Source organism: Anser brachyrhynchus, assembly GCF_964034855.1.
Source record: "Anser brachyrhynchus genome assembly, chromosome: 1".
NCBI lineage: Eukaryota > Metazoa > Chordata > Aves > Anseriformes > Anatidae > Anser > Anser brachyrhynchus.
Window position 1 is genome coordinate 183484964 of NC_137694.1, and position 21378 is coordinate 183506341.

At 40.3% G+C, this 21378-nt stretch overlaps 1 long non-coding RNA gene across 2 annotated transcripts; it reads left to right on the forward strand.

The window, feature by feature from the left end:
- The first annotated feature begins 2367 nt into the window (after positions 1–2367).
- On the forward strand, positions 2368–10144 carry LOC308184663. 2 transcript variants are annotated; one of them, XR_013942772.1, is made up of 3 exons: positions 2368–4250; positions 5888–6043; positions 6448–10144. It is a non-coding gene; the product is annotated as an uncharacterized lncRNA (long non-coding RNA). The 2 variants fall into 2 exon arrangements; XR_013942773.1 differs by having other exon boundaries at positions 2371–4250; positions 5953–6043.
- Positions 10145–21378: the final 11234 nt, after the last annotated feature.

Below are 21378 nucleotides of genomic sequence, written 5' to 3' on the forward strand. Positions count from 1 at the left end.
TTCCAGATAATGTTCTCTATAGAGTGATTTAAATGTAGGATAATTTCAGAAACAGGAGTTTCTCCAGTTTTTAAAACAATTTGGCTACCTAATGTGTTCAAATGTGTATGTAGTGGGAGAGAGGAAATTTAAGGAAGTGGCATGTTACACCACAGCAACAAAGAATTTCAGCAGGTTGTATAATACTGTATTTCCATTCCTTCCCCTAGCACCCTTGCGAAGATGTGGCATTCATTTAAAAAATATATTTAGCAACAAAATCCAGACCAATTAAACATGGCTCAGCAGTGTCTGTCTAGGATCAAAACTGAAAGTCGCCTTTCACTCCGTTTAACCAAGGAGGTTTTAAAGCACAATAGCCGTTTGAAGGAAAAGAAAAGAAATAAAATATTGCAAAGAAAAATGACCGCCATAATGATTAAAAAATCCCTAAACTATCTTGAACTTTTTTTTTCTGCTGACAAAACAAGGTTCTGAAATTCATGTGGAAAAAGTTATTTCATTTCATAAGCACCTTTTAGCCAAAAAAACCATAAGCTGCTTGCAATGCAGTAGCTGATCTTCCTAGGGAACTAACTAGCCTGGAGAATCTTTCACCTTGATGTCTGCCTTTTGGTTGCTTCCACGGGTTAGAAGTGAAGTTGTGGTGAATGGCGAGCATTGGAGCCCTGTGTCAGCTGGCTGGGTGAGGTTTGTTGAGAAGCATTAGTGCCCCTGAAGAGGACGTCAGTTCTGGCAACTGCAAGAAAACCACACGGTGCCAGATGTATGATAAGGTTCTTGGCACTTTAGTAGGTTTTAGGTGAATGAATCTAAATTGGTGATCTCCAAACTCACTCTCTCAGCAAGTTCCTCATCTGTCCATCTCCCTTTTGGTCCTGCAAAACCTTTAGATGCCAACAGAATCACATACCCTTTGGCCTGCATCACATTCCTGGTCGTCAGAGTGGTATTTCTTATGGTCACCTGAGGGATGTGATCGTGGAGGCTTGCACCATGCACAAAAAACATGAGACAAGAGGGTGCTTACCATCTATAGTATTTGCCTCATTTAAAAACAAGAAAAAAAAAAGAAAAAAAAAAAAAGAGCGATGTTACATATTAGGCTGGGAGTTGGGTGCTATGAGTAAGGGGCAGAAAAGTTGGGTACACCCCTCTCATCAGACTCAGGGCATTCAAAACCACATTAGTTGCTGAAGTGGAGAGTACCTTGAATCATGCCCTTGAAAGCAGGGCTGTGTGGGAGGCCTCTTCCAATCCTTCCTATGGAAGCAGTGCTATGGTATTGAAAATTATACAGGATTCATATGGCTGGAATGAAAACCAAGGGGGAAGATTACTCAGACTGCTAGGGCTGAGGGCATTCAGCCGGTGTGGTGCACCTGGGGCTGGTCTGCACTCCAAGGACTGCTCATAAATTTCCATTTAAACAGACCCTGGATTCAAAAAAAAAAAAAATAGTCATGAGAGCTTGACTGCTAGGTTACAAAGTCACACATCCTTGTGTTCTCCTATTCTGGATGAAGTTATCTGTTAGAGCAGGTATTTCCCATATACAATGCTGAGATTATTAAAAATTGAGCCTAAGCCTGCCTGCTTTTCTAGGTAACACAGACCCTATGAAGCACACTGCAAGATCCAGGTATCTTGAGACACCTTGTGCATTTAGTGCGCAAGCTCCAAAGTGGGACAGGAGTCCAGCCAGACACATCACCGTGGCTCGTGGCTCCTATTGGCCACTGAGAAGTACAAGTTTTGGAGATTTTGGGGGTTATTTTTAGATGATTTTTCTGAAGCTACAACTCTGCTCTAGTTAAAGGAACAGATCTGGGTCTTGGATTCTGTTCTGGTGACCAAGACCTGTGCAGACACATCGTTGACTCTGGCTCGCCTTCAATGAGTGCCTTTAAGCTGCTGTGTGAATCCTGCTGTTGAATGCAACATGCCGTGACATCTACTTCTCTCAACCAGCCAACTGTCCAACATTGTCACTGCTTGGTAACTAATGCATACAATTTTGACTTTACACAATGCAGTGCAATACATTTGGCTCCACAAATTGAAAAGGGTCTGCCCTTTGTCTCTCCTTATCGGTATTATCTGACGTTGAGTTATGAGCTGCTAATGACCCAGAGATAATGAAAGTCATGTCTCAGAGAGCTCACAGCCTGAAACACTGATGCAAGAAGACAGGAGAACCACTCAAGAAATCCAGTGGGAAGAATAATCTGTGGCTCTGAGCATAATATATATTTTAATTACTGTTTGTTTGGCACTCTGGTAGGGAATATGGAAGAAAAAAAGCTTTTAGAAGAGTTTTCAATGGGCTGACGGCAGTGGTTGCATTTTCTTCAGCTGAGTAACCCCTCCCCCACTAATTTTTCTTCTCAGAGCACTGGCACTTTGATAAGTGTTGATGGAAAACACTGTCTTTTATGCTGAATGTGGGTGTGGGCAGAGGGGAGAGTATATTGAAAGCACTGCATCCGAGTGCCAGAAATGCCTGTGGTTCCCACACTCCAAGGAGCAGGAAAACTTCCCCCAGGAGGCCCAGCAGTGTCAGAGGGTGTGATGGAAAGGGAAGGTGGCCATAACCCAGGTTCCTGCCTCTCCATGGGTTGAAACTACTTGGGAGAGCCTAGCAGTAAGGCAAGGAGCTAGGTGTCCTTGGATTGCCTTCTGAAGATGTTTCTCTTTGGTGTCTTCAGACAAAAGTCTTAGACACTTTGCTTAGGCCAGACTGCTGTAGGAGCCTGTTGGCCACTTACTCTTCCCAGCTGAAAGAAGATAATGATTCTTGTTTAAATCACTCGAGATTTACAATGGTACGGTCTGGAGCAGAATCTGGCACAAGCTTCTTGCAGATACGCCAAGAAAGGAGGCAGTTGTATGTGCACACATTCATTATGTATATTACACTAGAGAGGCAAGCCACTGTCTCCGCTTGCCACTTCAAAGGAGTAGAGTGGGTCTGTTAAGAGAAAAGCACAATCCCCAACATGCCTCAGGGGAGAATAATTGAGATTTCCTTGATTTGTACAGACAGCGATGGAGACAGAAATCTCACACTTGATTTTAAGTTTATACGGCACCCTTTTCTCAAGCATGCTGTTGTATGGGAGTATGAAATCTTCAGCTAAAACACTGTAGCCCAGCAATAAGGCTCCATGATCTTCACAATATGCCTTTGTTTTTGTTTCTATAAGTCAAGAATATGCAGCTGATGAAAGACTGTCACAGATTCCCTGCAGAGCGCTCCCAGTCTGAATCTCTCCCTCGTGCCACCAGAATGAATCAGTCTGCAGACAGCAGTTCTTAGCAAAGATGCTTTATTACCAGGGCTGTAGCACCCACTAGAATGAGGAAACTCATTACTTTTAGAAAATTATTCTGATGTTTGAAGTTCTTTTACAGCCCTGAACTGGAGAAATTGTGAAGTGCCACATTTCTTTTTTAATGAGAATGAATGCACTGGATCTCTTTAATTTGACTGAGGTGAAAATGTACTAACTACCAGAGGACAACTCTCCATCTTCAAGTAGTGGTACAGATGGACTGGCCCAAACTCCCCATGGTAATAAAGCATCCTGGCATGTTGACTAACAGCCTCTGTGCCTGCTGGGTTGAAAAGAATTGGTGGCTATTTCCAAACATTCACTATCATGAAATACCATGAGCAGGAACAAATGCCATATATCTTTGGAGTGCTTGTTTTTCAATTATACCTAGCCATTCTATCTAATCTTACTGATTTACACAAGAAAAACAATTTGTTGTTTCATTCTCCTCTTTTTTTCCACACCATCCACATTTTATTAGCAGCTGTCTTGAGGAGAGAGGCAATAGACTATGTTTAAAAGCATTTACTTCCATTTTCAAGTGGTTTAATTTTAAAATATTATTTGCTGAGTCTAGGAGTTTGTGAGAAGCTTGGTTACCAAAAATCATGCTGAAATCAAAGGAGAGGAAGGTGATAATCAGAACAGCCTGATTTTTAAGTGGGATCGTGAATTAACTTGTTCAGCTGGAGTTCCTTTCTGCTGTTGTCTTTATCAGCTGTTGTCATTCCCTCATCTGTTACAAATGCCTAAATAAATTAAGTGAAGAAAAACATTAGATGTCAAAAATACTGACTAGAATTCAGTGTGGTTGGGAACAGTTGCAATGCCCATGGCTTGAACAGGGAACAAGAAATTGTTCACGACAGCAGCAAAAGCCTGAGCACAGAATGGCCTTTCTGAAGCTGAAAGGTAATTATTGACATCAGGGCTTGTGAAAGTATTGGAACTTTATTGTTAACAGAAGATCTTGAGTCTGTGTGCTGAATGTACATTTTTGTTCCTCTAAACCCCGCATGAGGCTTCAAGGAGACCCTAGGTATTTGCTGGCTCTCATCATTTTTATTTTTAGATATGACAAATAAAGAGCAGCTAAAGAAAGTCTCGTTCAGCTGGCCAAAATAATGTAGTGGAGGGGGGCAATGTTAACTATCTCTGCAACTCCCAGGTTTTCCTTATCAGCTTGAATGATGCATTAACTTACTGTTTTGAATGCTTCCAAGAAAATCACATATCTAACAGTGTTTGAAACTGTAAGCAGTCTATAATCTTTATTATAAAACTGTGTCTGTTTGTGTGATATTTACACTAGTTCTCAGAGTAAAGAGATGATGTTATGCAGTTGCATTTTGGGTGTGTCAGTCCTTTTCCTTGCTGTGAACTCTTCAATTCATTAGCTGATTTCATCAAGCTTTAAAAGAGAAGTGGAAGACTCCAACATACAAAGTTTCTTCAAAAAGTTTGTGAGAAGTATAGTGAAAGCACATGGTTCCCCATTTATTTGGCCTCCACTATGCCATGTTTTGTCATTCTGAAAGAGATGAGAGACAGAATTTGTCACAAGATCGTTGCAATGCTATGGTGGAATGGGCTGTGGAAAGGTGACTCTTGACCAGTTAGTTGAGAAATTAAAACTTGTCCTGGCCAGTCAAACTATGTTCATGTAGCTCTGGCCACTACAAAGATCTTGATGTCTCTTGGCCCACCAGCAAGCTAGACAAAGTGGTTGAAAGATATGGGTAGGAGAAGAGATGATAGGAAGGGCATTAGAATGTTGCAGTAGAGGACTAAGAAGTCCTGCAGTGAGAAGAGATGAGGAAGCTGATGTTATTTTGGTGGGGCCGTAGGTGACGTGAGAATGAGTTCATTGTTGTGATTTGTTTGAAGATTCAATCAACCATGAAGCAAAAATTCATTGGAAATCAGAATTAATTAGTGGTGAAGTTTGTAGAGATGCTTGTTGGTAGTGTCTGTATTCATCTGCTTAGTTCTTTTTGCCACATTGGGAAAACGTTCTTTTCACATATAGTTATATGGAAGGTCATCTTTTTGACCCAAAAATGTTTACATAATGGGTTTAAATGATGGATTGCTTTGTATCTTAACTTAATGACAGTGGCACTTGAAAAATGTGGTGATGATGTATGGATGAGAAAAACAAGGCTTAGATCCTGGTCTCATGCCAGGATCATGTTAGTCAGGCTCTGGTGTATTCTGTTTTGTTGTACTCAAGTATGTGCATAGGACCCATCAACACTGCACTCAGAGCACCTGACTTCCACAGTCATATTAAACAGTTCAATGGCCTAATTCTGATCTAATAGTAACATAAATCAGCAGTGATTTGATATTAATTGACAGAAATGGAGCAATATATTTAATGTGGTGACGTCAGAAACAGGTTCCTAAGATCTGATCAGACTTCAGTGTGCTCATGTAATAACTGGAAGAAGTACTAGCTGTAAAACAAAGCAAAACAAAAAACAACAGGCTCTTTGCCTGCTTTTTTCTGCTTTTTTTTTTTTTTTTTTGACTTACGGTTTTTACAGCTGGCTCCAAAGAGTTGGAGGCTTGTGGGAAGCTCTGTGGACTGCTGGTCTCTGTTTATCCCCAGGCCAGAAGCAATGCTGGTAGCTGAAATGTGAACTTCTCTAGAGCTCTGTAAATGATCTCCCCTTGGTCCCAGAGGATCATCCTCTCACAGGGTAAGAGGCAGCTTGAATATAGTCTAGTTTTTGGAGCTGGCTTTAAAGCTTAGGATAGAGTGGGCATCCTATTGAAAGAGTGTGTTTGTGTGCTTTCTTTTTACCCTGCATTTAACATCTTCTGAAACACAAATCTGATATGGAAATATATTCTGGTAGTACTTCAGCCATCCTAGCAGCCCCCTACAGGCTTTAAACCTGGTGGTTCTGTTCAAATCAGTGGAGTGGAGAAATTGCAAAATTGCACTTCTCTGAGCTTTTTTATTTGTGATGGGAGCTTTGTTTTGCCACTCATCTCAGTTTCTGATAGTTTCTGTTTACTTATACCCAATGGTTTTTATTTTCAATCAATTAGATTATTCTTGTGGCTGTTTTCTAATCACTTATCAATTTTTACCTTTTAGGAAGGATGTTACTGGCTGGAAACATCTGTCTTCTACAAAGGAATACCTATGGCTCACACCTTTTACCGTATTTAACAAAGTCTGTGCATCAGATACGTGTCAGGTAGTTCCTCTGCTTCTGGATGAACAGTGCCAGCATCTGACTTAGCAAAAACCCTACATTGCTGTGCAGAGGTCCTCCGTGCTGCCACCCTGTTATACTGGTGGTCTGATGCATATGGCTTTAGTGGAGGATTCTCAATGACATTTTAGCTGACCATAGATCCAGGAGTCTCCTTAAGACTTCACAACAGAGAACCTACTCAATGGGAGGTTACAAAGTCCTTATGTAAAAACCAATTATTTATTTTTGCTTAGAGAAAATTATCTGTCCTGTTTGGGAAAAAAAAAAAAAAGTCTTATGATAACCTGAAGACTCAACAGTTTTAAGGCAATTTTGAGGGGAATGAAGGAAAAAAAAAAAGGCAAGAAACTATCTAAATGGAAAGACAACCAGGTGAGGGAGAAAACACTAAAATTAATTGCAGGGTGTCATGATACGCTTTCTAGATAGGCACATTTGCTATTAAGGTGAGGGAAGGTTTTGCCAGCAAAAAAAAGTTAGTACTGTGTTTTCTTCCTGAAAGACCAATTTCTCTTCTGGCAGTAAACAGGTAACACTCACTTTCTCCTGTGATGTAGTAGTGCCCAGCAGCCTTTAGAAAGGTTTGCTTTATATTGTTGCTTGCCTGACTGCTGCTCTCCTGCCCAGATGAAAGCAACGTTTGTGTCATGGTTGGATTTGTAAACAAAATGTTCTAATGACTTACCATGAGAGTTTGATTAAAGCCCTTGGAAAGACCAAGAATTGCATGCATGGAATTAGTTATTCTTTGATATCAAAGACCCTTTGGCTTGGTCTTTTTTGTCAGAAGGCAGAACAACTGTGTAGATAAATGACTTTGGTCTCTGTCTGCCTCAAACAGCACATGGGATGTGAGAAGTACTCAGAGGATTTTGTTCTGGATATTTTTTTGATTTTTTTTTTCCCATGACAAGTTAATGTAAAAACACTACAAAACAGTGTATGCAGCGTTTGGGCTGATACAGAGCCAGGTGGGGAGCTTGTCCAAAGACCTAAGTGTTTGCAGCCATCCCAAAAAGCACATCTGTAGGTCACTAAAATGCATCCTGTCTTGCCATATAGCTGTTGGATGCTGATCTGTACTGAGAATTTGCACGTGTGAGTAGTGATGACAGTGCTAGCACTAGGCACCTTATAAGTATGCAGCACTGCCTAAAATGTGTGTTCATCACAGCTCCCTATGGTGTGCCACGTGCCACAGATTTCGCACACTGAGTTTCCATTAGCTCAAGAAGTAATAAGCATATGGGTATTTGGGGCTGGAAGAAGTGAGCTCTGCCCCAGAGTATTGCCATGAACTTCTGGCAGTCAATAATGGGCACGGTTGGCCAGTTTGATATAGTGAGTATTACCAACAGGATTAGAGGAACTAGCAGAGGAGTTTAATATTTTTTAACCAGTTTATTACGATTCCTTGGATAAAACCCATTTGAACTCATATTTTTCAGAATCCTGTTTTCAAGTATGGTTTATAACCTGTGAGCTATATCAAAGCAGCTGTAATTAAAACATGTATAAATATAGCCTATACTATTTTTAAGAATAGTGGAGGTAAATTATACCCTTTTGTATATATGGGCTATAAGTAATTGTTTGGTTTCAGATATGTGACTGAGAACAAAATATCTTTTTATTTCTTTAAAGACATTAGAAAAATTGGATCGTAATTTATTTCATTCTTATGCTATGCTCATCTCTGTAGTACTTGACTGTCATGTGATATTACTATCAAAGTAATCTCTTGCATGCTTGCTCTTTCAGTTTCTTAAGGGGAGAGACGAGCACAGAGGAAAAGTTTTGAGTTTCAGCTCTATGAAACGTGTGTTTTAGCAGGCGCACGTGCACACACCCAATGTGATATATTTATATCTAAGTTACTTAATGATCACACATGTCACTGGAAGTAGATATGTGCGGTTCAGCTCAATCGATACTCAGAAAATTTGCTTCAGGTTCTCTTATACTTCAAACTCAGTCATTTTACACGGGACTGTGGCCAAGAGGTCTCATTGCTACATGATGTACTATGAAATCAACACACAGTACAGACTAAACTAAAACTGGTGTTAGATAAACAGACCCAAGCATCGAGTAAGTCTGGATGACCTGAATGGATGTGTCATATATTGCTATGAGTTATTGATGACCTTTCATAATTCGCAAGTGGCTCAGGTTCCCTCCACCACTTCTGAGCTATGAGATCATTAATAATGTGTGCAAATAAATAACACATCTTGAGTCAGTTCATTGTATTTCCTATTGCTCTTTCTTCCCCTCCATGTATGGTATGTATGCATATAATATTTATTTCAGAAACAGGAAAATTCCCACCAGCAGCTGTTGGGAAGAAAGTTATATCTCATATTTATATCATTGGAGAGCTATATTTCATAGCTGTGAGGTTATAGTCATAAAATATAGCCTTTTAATGTGTTAAGAAAAACTTCTGCAGTTATTTAAACCAATAAGACTATTGTATTCAAATGAACTAAACTTTACAGTACATTCTCATCCACTGGGTCAAATTCTACCCTGGCTTGCATGCTGAAGTCATTGAAAATTACAACAGGCATCATCAGTCAGTACAAAACTGACTCTGCAAATGCTCTGGGTATGGTGGAATCACACAAGGGATGAATTGGTCCAGCACTTAAGGTCTTTTGACCCTAAATGTGCTGTAGCTTCAGTTATTCTTTGCCAAGTCTTCTGTCTTTTAACTTGGAGTAATGTGACTCTCTCAGCCAAAAGCTAAAATGATCCCAAGTCCACTGAAGTTAAATCTTTCTATTGAATTCAGTAGGCTTTGGATCAACTCCTTAGAGCAGCTGCCATCTTGAAAAAAAATCTATGTGAAAATTGTCCTTGATTTCACTGTTGATGATCTTTGCCCTGAAGTTACTTCATTCCCATATTTTTCCAATACTGTCTTTATGCTCTTTTTCATTCCTCGTTGTTCATGAAGCTTTCAAGGTCTGTTCTCATCAGTGGATTTCTTACTGTGCTAATAAGAAAAATATTGCAGTTTGTAATCTCTTCTTTCATCTTTGTGTTTATTATCTTTTGAGAATGTGTGCAGCTCCATGGGTCAGTAATGCCAGTGAAAGAAGTTTTGTCGTATCACTCAAACTTTTTGCTTTTGGCTGCACAGCCTTTTCTGTAGTTCCTGATGGGCTCCTCCTGAAAAATGCTGTAGTAGTTGAAGAAATAATACACATTCATGGGGGAGGTAAGATGATGGCTATAATGTTCATATCACTGCATATATGGCAGTGCCCTGATATTTCCTCAATTGATTATTTAAGGCTATTTCAGCACATGGACAGTAATCCAGTGTACCAGCAGGCTAGCATAGCGGTGTTCTGTTAAACACAGTATCAGACTGGTACCACGTTAGGGAATCTCTATATTAACCTGATGTCTGTATCCCCCCAAAATAGCTTTTTAAACAGCAGAACCCTTAAATACTAATATCAGAAGATGAATCTTATTTAGACTTCTTTTTCTTCTTTTTTTTTTTTTTAATATTAATTGTGCTATGATTGTGAAATTACTTAAACAAAATCTACCTGTGTGGTGAGAAACATATACTGAACTGTTTTCTCATTCTGACACCTTTAGCTTTGCTATATGGTCCTTTGTTCTAGGTCAGAATGGAAACATTTTACTCCCTCCACTGAGCATCTCCTAGGAGAGTGTTTTTCGCTGAAAAACAGTTTTCACTGGTGCAAGCATTCAGGATGAGGAAGCCCAGGATTAAGAAGTTACAAGTGACTTCCATATGGCCCACTCTTGTATATCATAACTGGTAGTGATTTTCTGCAAACTTTAAAGAGATTACCTTAATGTACCTGAAGATATCTGTCCAGTGGAAACTCATGGAGGAAGATTTTGGCTATTAGAGGAAGAGAGAAGCAGTTGAATTTAAGATATCATGAAAGGTCAGGATGAGGGTCATGTCTATTGAAAGAAACATTTGCTGGTGTTCACAGAAACTATCTGAGATTATGGTCTGAGCTATTTGAGATTGTATCACTGCATTCACTAAAGATCTACTTTCCACATCTCCCAAAGCTATCAGGAAACCTGATACTTCCCAAACTGCTACTGAAGTCACTGCTGCCATTGAATTACACTAGCTACATTCTTCAAATTGAAGTGCCCTTCAATTTAAATATGATTTTTGGGGACTGCCCAAAACATGAGTCATTTCTTCACTGACAGTTTTTCAAAAATTTTTGCCTGTCTGTTAGCAGATACCTGTCTTTCTGCTAAATAAGCCAAGGATTCTGTTAGCTGTACTAGTTGTGTGGAGTAAATCACCCTTTGGCCTCTGAATGCAGTAACCTTTCCACTCTAGCCATGAAGTAATTGATGGAGTAGTACAGGAAAGGTTGCATTCTTGCTGTCTGGCAAAATAATAAATAAAAATGTATCATTTCTTAATGGACTTTGGAGAGGTGAGTAACTTAAATCTGGTAAACATATGAGAGCAGCAGCCACATTTCTTTTTTTTCTCAGACAGTAGAGGAAAATTTTGCTTTAAAACTTCATCTCAGTATCCTCTTACATGAAATGAAAAATCACTTCTTATCCACCTAAGAAAAAATGTAACAAATATATCTATATATTTGTTGTTCAGGCTAACCATTTACAGTACTACCTACCCATGGTCCTGGTCCATCTTCCATGGATGGAGGTCAATGAGGAATATTTCTGTCAACTTCAGTGGGGTTGGCTGTGTTGCTCAGTGCTTATTTGAGAATAATGGAAAAGACAGCAACCAAAACCTATTCTGATTCATCAGAACAAGGAGAAGATTTACTCATTGTAAGACTGCATAGATAATTAATTTCTGAAAATTTTGATTAATTTAGAAATATAAAACTTGCCTCTTTAATGTGAACAGAAAAAATCCCACTGACGTTAACAGACACAGGACTGAAGCTTTAAAATGAGTGGAGAGAAGTGGATGGAGAAATGGGCTGAGAAGAATCTCATGAAGTTCAACAAGAAGTGCAAAGTCCTGCACCTGAGGAATGGCAACCCCAATACCTGCTGGGGACAAACTAGATGCAAAGTAACTTTGCAGAAAAAGGTGTGAGGTTTCCAGTGGATAACAAATTCACCATGAGCCAACAACGTGCTCTTGTGGCAAAGACTAATGGTATCCTTGTCTGCACTGAGGAATATTGCCAGAAGGTCAAGGAAGGTGATCCTTCACCTCTACTCAGCACTGGTGAGTCCACACCTGGAGTTCTGGGTTGAATTCTGGGCTCCCCAGTACGAGAGAGGCATAAACATGCTGGACAGAGTCCAACAAAGGGCCATGAAGATGATGAAGGGACTGGAGCACCTCTCGTATGAGGAGAGGCTGAGGGAGCTGGAACTGCTCAGCCTAGAGAAGAGGAGGCTCCAGTGGATTCTCATCAATGTCTATAAATACCTGAAGGGAGGGTGCAAAGACGATGGAGCCAGGCTCTTTTCAGTGGTGGCCAGGGGCAATGGGCACATACTGGAACACAGGAATTTCCATCTGAACGTCACAAAGAACTTCTGTGTTGTGTGGGTGATGGAAAACTGGCACAGATTGTGTCAGTGAGAGGTTGTAGAGCCTTCTCCTTGGAAATCTTCAAAAGCCACTATACATGGGCACCCAGCTCTGGATATCTCTTCTTGAGCAGGGGGGTGGACCAGGTGGTCTTCAGAAGTCCCTTCCAACCTCAGCCATGTGGTGAAGAGTAGAAAAGAATTAAGGTACAGCAGATTGTAGCTGTCCTCAAAATGGAAACTGTGAAGAGCAAATATATCTTCAACAAAGATTATTCCATTAATTGTGACTTCAAATTACAATGGGACGCCAAAGGTCCCATGTAGAATATACATGCAGGACAGAAAGGGCAAGGAAACTTAGCCAAGACTACTCAGAATTTGTTATTCTCAGTAGATGTTTGTTATTGGTGTGTAATGAAAGTAAACTGGAAAGGGCAATGGTTGAACTTGTATGTGTATGGTGTAAATGTCAGAGATTAAAAAGAATAGAAGCTTTTTCTCTCTTATTTTTGGCTTTTTGCCTTTTTTGGCTTTCTTCTACATCATGTAAATAACATTCTTATCCTTGACTTTTAATGAATGCAAGAGAAAATGGAAAAAACTCCATTATGAAGTGAGAATATGCACATATGAGTGACCATTCAGAGGCAGATTTAATGAACTCCTTTATATAATGTTTCTCTAAAAAAAAATAAAATCTTATTACTAATTTTGCATATTTCTGTCACATGGTTACTTAAGAGTAAAGACAAAACAGTCAGGAAATATGAACTATGTCTTAGGCAGCTAAAAGACTTACCAAACTATGGGCAGTTACACTTTAAAAGATGAGAGTACTGGGAAATGACTGGCAAAAGAACAGAAATACAACAGTTATCCTCAAAAAAAAACCAAAAAACTTAGTAATTAGTACTTTCTTTAAGTATTTTAATCCAAAACTCAACATATGATAAGGAAAATCACCTTCAAGCATCTAGAAGATGATAGAATTATGATCAAACAACCAGCAGTGATTTGTCAAGACTGAATGTTGCCAGACAAATCATTTTTATAGGCTAGAGTAATTAGTGGATGAAGAAAATGAGGTAAATGTTACATTGAAGGTCAGAGTCTCACTCAGTTGGAGAAAGGAAACATAACCATATTGACTTCATTGTACTTATTAAAACAAGATGAAGATCAGCACTTATACTTTAGAATAGTATTTCTATGAGTCTAATGAACTTTTACCTGAAAAAAAAAATTTTTTTTCTTAGCATTTCGCATGATATGAAAACCTGTTAAAATTAGTAGAAAGTTGAGTAATTTGGAAAGTTATTGGATATTGCAAAGAATGTTTCTAAAACACAGTTTATTTCCTTACTTTGTTGGTAATCCAGAAAACATTTAGATTATTATTATTTTTTTAAAGCTTTCTGGTATCTGAAAAACATAATAAATAAATAGAGTTAGGGAGAGAAAATGGAGAATAGAACAAATAAGATACTTTTAGGGGAAAAACAACAAACAAACAAAAAACTCTTCACCTGATATTCAAAATGAAGAAGAACCCTAACAATATTAGTACCAGTTTGCCTGTATGTGCACAGATCTAACCCAGATTTTATTATATGTGTATTTTGATATATAATCTGTTATCTTCTATAGCTATGTTTTCATTTGAATTAAATGAATTTACTGCCAGGTTTTTTATTATTTTTCTTATTTTTTTTCTTATATTATCTACTTCAAGATTTACTTAGCAATAATATTACACTGTTAGTAACATGTTTGTTAATACACATAACTAAAAATGTTTTAGCACATAGAATGAAAAAGAGAAGTCTTCTACAAACTATGAGAGATAAGATTTAGATTCAGGTGATCAAGGAGAATACGAAAGATCAGTGTGACACAGTATTGGCTAGCCTTATAAGCAATGATTTTGGTGGAAGTTGTGAATCTGTTCATCATTCATTCACTCTGTCTTGAGGATATGCCTCTACTCTCAGGACAATATAGGTCAAATCTCATCTCAGGACGAGATTCTCCAACTTTGCTGTGTGAACATTCAGTATGGTCTTGGACACTACTTCAGCCTCAAGTCTGGAGCTCTCTAGAGAAAAACCCAAGGGGTCATCATATGGTGGAATGATATACAGAGTAATTCAGATTGCAAGGATCCTCCTGTCCAACTACTCCCAGTACAAAGTTACATTAGGTTTCTCAAGGTCTTAACAATGCCTTGTACAGGCCCATGAAGTAATGCAGGTAGAAAGGGTGCAGACTGTGGTACTTCCAATACTACAGAACTCTCTTCATTTCTCAGGTAGGTATGAATTTAGATTCACAGGTGTTCCCATAAAAATGACACTTTTTTGTCACAATGTGGTTGGTTTTGTGAATTAGTGATAGGAACATCAGAGGTAACAGCGTACTGAAGGAGTGGTTAAGCATAAGCAGGGAAGAAAACACCAGGTTTATCCAGCTGGAAGTTTGTAGCTTGTTTGTGAGAAAATAATCAAAAATACTACTGGAAACTCAAATGTCCAGACTTGCATATAGGTTATATGCAGTGTTACTGTTCCCATGCTGCAGTTTGTAGTGAGAATGTGGGGCAATTATGAAAGTGAAATTTGCTTTTTCTGCAATGTGTGCAACATTTATTTAAAGTGAATTGTTCCAGGGAGCATCTTTGCCAAGAAACTCTTTCAGGAGATAATTTAAGGAAAATGAGCACCAAAGAATGGAAATTATGGGATTGAATTCGCTTAATTCGAATGGAAAATGTCTTCATGGTTTCTACCCAGCAGGTAATGCATATGTTTATTGCATTATAGAAATTACAGAGCTAGTTAAATTATTTCACTATTTTTGACATTCTGAAGATCTTTCCATTCCCTGTGATCTGAAATTGATACTTTTTGTGCTTATTTTACAGCATATTTCCACAGATTTTTGCCAGCATTTTTATGAAATCATTTTAGAAAATTCATGTTTACTAATAATTTCTTTCTCTCCTGAAAGTAGGGACTATAATGAAAGCAACAATGTTAAAATATATATTTAAAATATTAATGTATGTAGTTGCCAAAATTTTAATAGGAAGTATTCCTACATTCCCCTTATAAAAGTATAGGCCATTTTTTTTCAACAACATAATGGCATGAGATTTGCTAAGAGCTATCATAAATCATAGAATTATGGAAAAATTCAGGTTGGAAGGGACATCTGCAGGTCTTGTAGTCCAGCCTTCAGCTCAAAGCAGGGCTAGCTTTGACGTTAGATCAGGTTGCTCAGCATCTTGTACAGCTGTATTTTTAGCATCTCTGGGGATGGAGGTGCCACATCTATGGATAACCTGTGTCAGTGCTCAACCACCCTTATTGTAAAATGTTTTCCTTACAACTGAAGGGGGCCTAAAACAGGACATGGTATTCTAGATGTAGCCTCACAAGTTCTAAGTAGATAGGAATAACCATGTTCCTCATCCTGCTGCCTATGCTTTTGCTAATACAGCTCAGAACATGTGTATCCTTCATTCCCATGAAGGCACAGCATTAACTCAGGCTCACTACCTCACACAAAAGCTTAGTACTCCCCTCTTGCAGGACTTCCAATTCAACTTCATTGCATTTCATGGAGTTCCTGCTGGCCCAGTACTCCAGCTCATCTGGGTACCAAGTGTCATCCAGTGTATCAGTCACTTCTCCCAGTTTGTCAACAGCAGGAGTCTGCCTGAAGACCCATTGTGTCCCATTGTCCAGGCTATTGATGTATTTGCCATTTGTTAATCCATGCAGTTGCTGTTCCCTTTCTCTTCGCATGCCCTGAAAAGGCCTGCATGAAGGTTTGCTTCATAGTCCTCCCAAGAACTAATGGAGGACTGACTTGTAGATCCCTGGATACACTTCTTCACTTATTTTGAAAGATATATATATATTTTTCTCTTACTGTAGACCAAACGAGGCAGTTCTTTGTGAGGACATCTCAGAAAGAGATGAGACAGAGAAGAGACATTTGGTTAGAGGAACAACGTACCACAGTATTAATACTCATTTGTGTCCTCTCCTATCAAGAAATGTTTCACTGGGAGAAAGGGGCCTTCATGGGGCACAGCTCTTTGGCATCCCCAGGCATGTCAATGTTGTCTGTTAATCGTGAGTCTTTCCTGAATCCCACATCCAGGCTTATCTGCTGCCCACATCATTTACGTGGAAGCATATGCTCAGGGTGTACATACAGGCTGAGTTTTGGAGCTGTTTATGTGAGCCTAGATGTGTGTGGCACCTTAGTGCAGTGCAAAGATCCTGTTCATTGGAGCAGGGAGGGCAGAGGAGGGATCAAACGCTCCCACTAGTTCTGCTGACCTGTTCTTCATGATTGGCTATTCCTTGGCACTTAGTGAAAGCTTCAAGCCCAGGCCCCATATGAAGAAATATCTACCAATAAGGACAGAACTGACGTGGGTGATGTGCTCTGGCCCCCTGCAAGAGGAGGAGATGGGCAGTTTCTTGTTCCTCTCTAGTCCAAGGGAACGTGATGGGCCTGCTGTGCTGTGCAGTTTTGTAACTGGAGTTAAAGAAGAGTTTGTGGAATTAATCAGGCTTTGTTTGTTTCATGTACTCATTGTAAAAGAAATGATAAAATAACCACTGTTGGATCTAGTAAAAGAAAACATGTTTGTTTGCTCGGAGGGTCTAGATGACTTTAGTCAAAATCAGTGGAGAGGGGTTGGCAATAAGGCTATAAAATGTTTCAGTTTTGTTTTATTCCATGCTGCGCTATGGACGAGCACTCTCTCGTACCTGATCTCAGCCAGCTTTACATGAGAATGAAATAGAAATGAAGGATCCATGAACAGCTCATGAGCAAACCTTTTACCTTACCAAGTCAGAATCTCAAGAAACTCCATTTTGTTAAAGGACTGTCCAGAAACAAAGGGGACCTTCATGTCAGAGGGACTTTTCTTTACCATGGCATCCCATCTGGGCACTGGAAACCCCTGTTCCCCTGTGAAATGGAAGATAGGCAAGTGCTCGCTCCTAACTCACTGCTCACTCCTAACTCATGGCAGAGCTCAGCCTGGCAGCTCCCAAGCCAGCCTGTGCACAAAGCGGCATTACCTCATATGTCACAGTGACATTTTGAAATGGTTGCATAATTACTTTGAGTGTTACACTCGGACTGGATGACAAGACTATGAAAAGTGAAATTTGCTCCAGAAACCAATTGGATATTTTTTTTCCTTTGTAGCTTGAGGGTACACAGCAAACCAAGGAGTTACACCAGGAGGTAAAGTCACTGAGGAGGGGAGGAAATAGGTGACTCCAAGCCCCACACGCTTTCCCTGGTTACTCAAAGCTTGCAGAAAGGGCACGCAGCCACTTGATTTCCATTACCACGATGGCACTACCAGTAGCGCCCAGCACATACATCACTGGTGGGTATTTTGGCACAAGGCAGCCATCTCCCAACTGTGGAGCTGTTATAGGAGAAAAGACAGAGCCTTACTCAAAGATGCCGTGTGCTTTAGGTCAACTTCTGCAGGATGTGCCATGTCTGGAGATAGCAGCGTTTTCATGCACTTTTTGAGGGCATGCCTGTTGCTCTCTTTCCAAAATGGTGTTTTTTGGAGCACAGCGATGTCCACTTTCAGGATCGTGGCCTGTGCTCAGAGGGACACAGGGATCTGGTCCTGCCTGACCATCATGAGCATGGTACCTGCCTGGGGCACAGCGGCATTTGTGCCGAATGATGGCCCCAAAATCATGATATAATGAGGCTATGTTGTGAAAACTGAAGTCAGTTCAGTGCAAAGTAGATGACCTTGGCTTTGAAAGGAACAAGGAGAAAAAGAAGTCTTTGTTACCTTTATAATAGATATTTACATTCAGCCTTCAGACCGTGACCCCCGCTATCTGATCCAGACTAAACTGCCGTTAGTTTTGGGACCTCACAGGACCATGCTTATGATGAGCACCCTTTGAAGCATGTGAGGACCTACCGAGTGGTTGGAGCTTTTACACAGGGTCTGTAGGGCAAAGATGAAAAATAGGTTTCAAGAAATGCATTTCTCACAGGCACATAGAAAGCCCTTTAAGTATGGACTGTACTCCACACAGAAAAGAGACCACATTAAAAAGACATTTAAACCCCTGAAAGTCTTTTTGACATCTGACTTCAAAGGATCTCCCTTACAGAACTGCACCCGCAGTATCTGCCTCCTGATCATATGGTCAGGCATGAGGGCAGTTCAGCTGATTTCTCCCTCAACTATACAATGGGGTGTGTTACAAAATGTAAAATTGGAAAATTATGCTGGTTTCTTAATCTTTTTATGCTAAACAAATGGATTTTTATTTTCCACTGTATCTACTAGAAATGCAGACAGTGATGTACAAAATGAGTTTGGGAGCTAGAGGTTAGTGAGGTTATTTTATTTTATTTTATTTTATTTTTATTTTATTTTATTTTATTTTATTTTATTTTATTTTATTTTATTTATTTATTTATTTTCCAGGGACGGGGGAACCAATTAAGCATCCTTGCTGCTTTATCCAAGCTGAAAAGACCACTGATCCTCCTGGGCCCTCTGATGACTGCAGTTCAGTGATGTGACCCCTGACAAGTACCCAGCTGGGCAGAAGATGCCAGAGAGAAGCCCGGGAAGCAACTGACCTATCACACCCAGACAGTGTCTACATAAAGTAGAAATGGGAAAAATGAGGGTACTGATGTTGGATTCTATAAATAACCAACAAATACATTTGTTGACTGATCTGAAAAGTAATTGAAATCAAGAATTGAATTGCAGGTCATGTTCTACTTTCCCCCACATCAGGATTTCTTCCTTGCCAAAACAAAACTTTGGGATAAAATGTCACCAAAAGGTTTCCTCTTGAAGTTCTGAAATAGCAGCCAAGAAAATGAAAGACTAGGCTGATAAAGCTGGCAGCTTCCTGGACATCTCTGACTCAAAAGGAAGCCCTGGTTATTGCACTGCCTAGGTCATGAGGGGATGTTGGGTGTGCTGATGCCACAACTCTGCTGGCTTTGTGTTCTGCCTTGCATGTTCTCCTGTGCCTCGCTCATCCTCACCTCTCAGCAGCACCCATCTCCCTGGAGCATCCTCAGTCCCATGCCTTGACAGGAGCTGGAGGACTACTGTGAAAAATTGAGAGGGACCAGCAACTGCTCAAGGGGTTACTGTGCAGAAGATTTTAGCTCCAAGTCAGGTCTCGATAGGAAAAGACACAGCTGGCCAAGAAAAGTACACTTACTTTGCAGAAATTGCAGAACTGTCCACAAGGACCTGTGATGGCCAGTGCAGTGTCCTTGGACATGGTTGCAGCTCCTGGAGCCAGGGGAAGAAACCAAACCTGTACCTTTCATTTTTTCAGCAGACAGAATTAGTACTTTGTTGTTGGGTGGAAGGTGAACCACCACCAATGTAGCTTTATTTATTTACATGATTTTTGTTATGAGTATCCAGAAAGTAAAATATTTCACAAATTTGAAGGGCTGATGCTCAGAAAGTGTCTAAACGAACTCTTTCTGACAGTTAAGAAAACCCAGTCTTCATTTATTTTGGCCAGAGCTATTTATCAAATTCTGTCAATATTCAGAAAGTCACCAGCCAAACTGAAATAGCAAGTCTACATCTATCTATTTATCTATCTATATTGTTGACTAACGATTTACCAAAATAAACATGCCATCTTCTTCCCAGGGAGCATATAATTCATTTGGGTGTTTGTGGTGGGTTTTTCTTTCTTCCATTTTCTCCTTTTTGTGGGATTTGAGCCTCCCTGGGAGGCAGGTTTTTGCCTTTTGCATTGCTGGTGATTTGTCTTCCAAGCCGGCAGATTTATCACCTCCTTCTCTGGATGGGTGCAGCAGAGCATCCTTTTTGGTCCACCTTGCCCAGGAAGGAGGCTGCTATCAGCACCAGTGGGCTGTGCGAGCCTGAAATTGTGAGGATTGTCAAACCAGTGTCAGGTAGGTGTCTTGCTTGACTTTGAACTCTGTGTTTGGGCAGGTTTGAAAGCAGGCAAGGGTCATTTCATTATCCGTGTTTACAGTTGTCATTTACATTGTCTTCAAGCATGCAAGGCAGTTGACTGAATGTATTCAGATCTGTGGCTCATTCCCAGAGGAGCTGGCAATCTAATTTTGGGCAGGTGGGCTGAAAAAATAAGAGATGATTTTGCCCAGAGATGCAGCCCTCTTGCTGCTTCTCTAAAACTGCCCAGCTGTTTGCCCATATTAACCTCTTCTGGGTGATGCCACAGACTTTGTCACACCACTCATGTAACTGCAGGAGGGTCTTTACTGACAGTTTCCAAAGTTGGTAAATTCAGGGTGGAGCAAGTGATGAAAACATTCTCCTGGGGCTCTTCCCTTTGAGCTGAAATGGAGCCCAACCCAGGCAAGGGTTTAGCAGGTGGGATACAGAATAAGTACCATATGGAGCAGGGCACTGACCTGAAATGTAGCCTCTAATGGGTTATTTAGCAAATTTAACCAGCATGCTCCCCTCTTCTTACTGAGGTGCTGCTCCATGGGGGCTCATGCCAGGCTGAATCAGGTGCTGGGAGGGAGCTTCTATGTCTTGGTCTCACCCCATGTTAACAGGAGGGCAGGGAGCTGCCAATCCCATGCCAAACACCAAACGGGAGCTGGGTTACATGAGCCCTGAGCCACTTGGCTGGAGATTCCATGGGGAGCAGAAAGTGTACTGGGAAAGGGAGTGGTTATCTCGAACGTGATCTTCGTCCAGCAGAGCAAAGCTTTGCTTCAGATTTGCCAGTGTGGAATAGACCCACAACTTTAAATCATATCAGGGGTTGATTGTGAGTTTAAGTATATACAGTGAACATTTAAGCCCTGTGCAAACAAAGACCAGACAGGGGCCAAGACAAGCTGACGCATGAGCAGCCATGTTGTTCCTTCTCCAGTCCAAGAACTGGATTCTTTCACAAAACCCTCTGTGTGGCAGTGATAAAAAGATGAATATTTGACATAGCTGTAAGATAACACTCTGACGCCCTAGTAAACACAAGTGAATTAGTGGTTATGAAAGAAACCCTGTGACGTGGTTGGTTGCAGCAACAGTGAGATGGATGCCATGTCCCAGAAGGCCTCTTCCAGACTGTTCTTATCAATTGTTGGTACGGATTCACAGGGAGACTTTCAGTAGGATTTGGGTTACTGGCTTGCTTTAGATGCTTTAAAAAAATCTCACCTTACCATTACTATGTCATGCATGCAGTGTG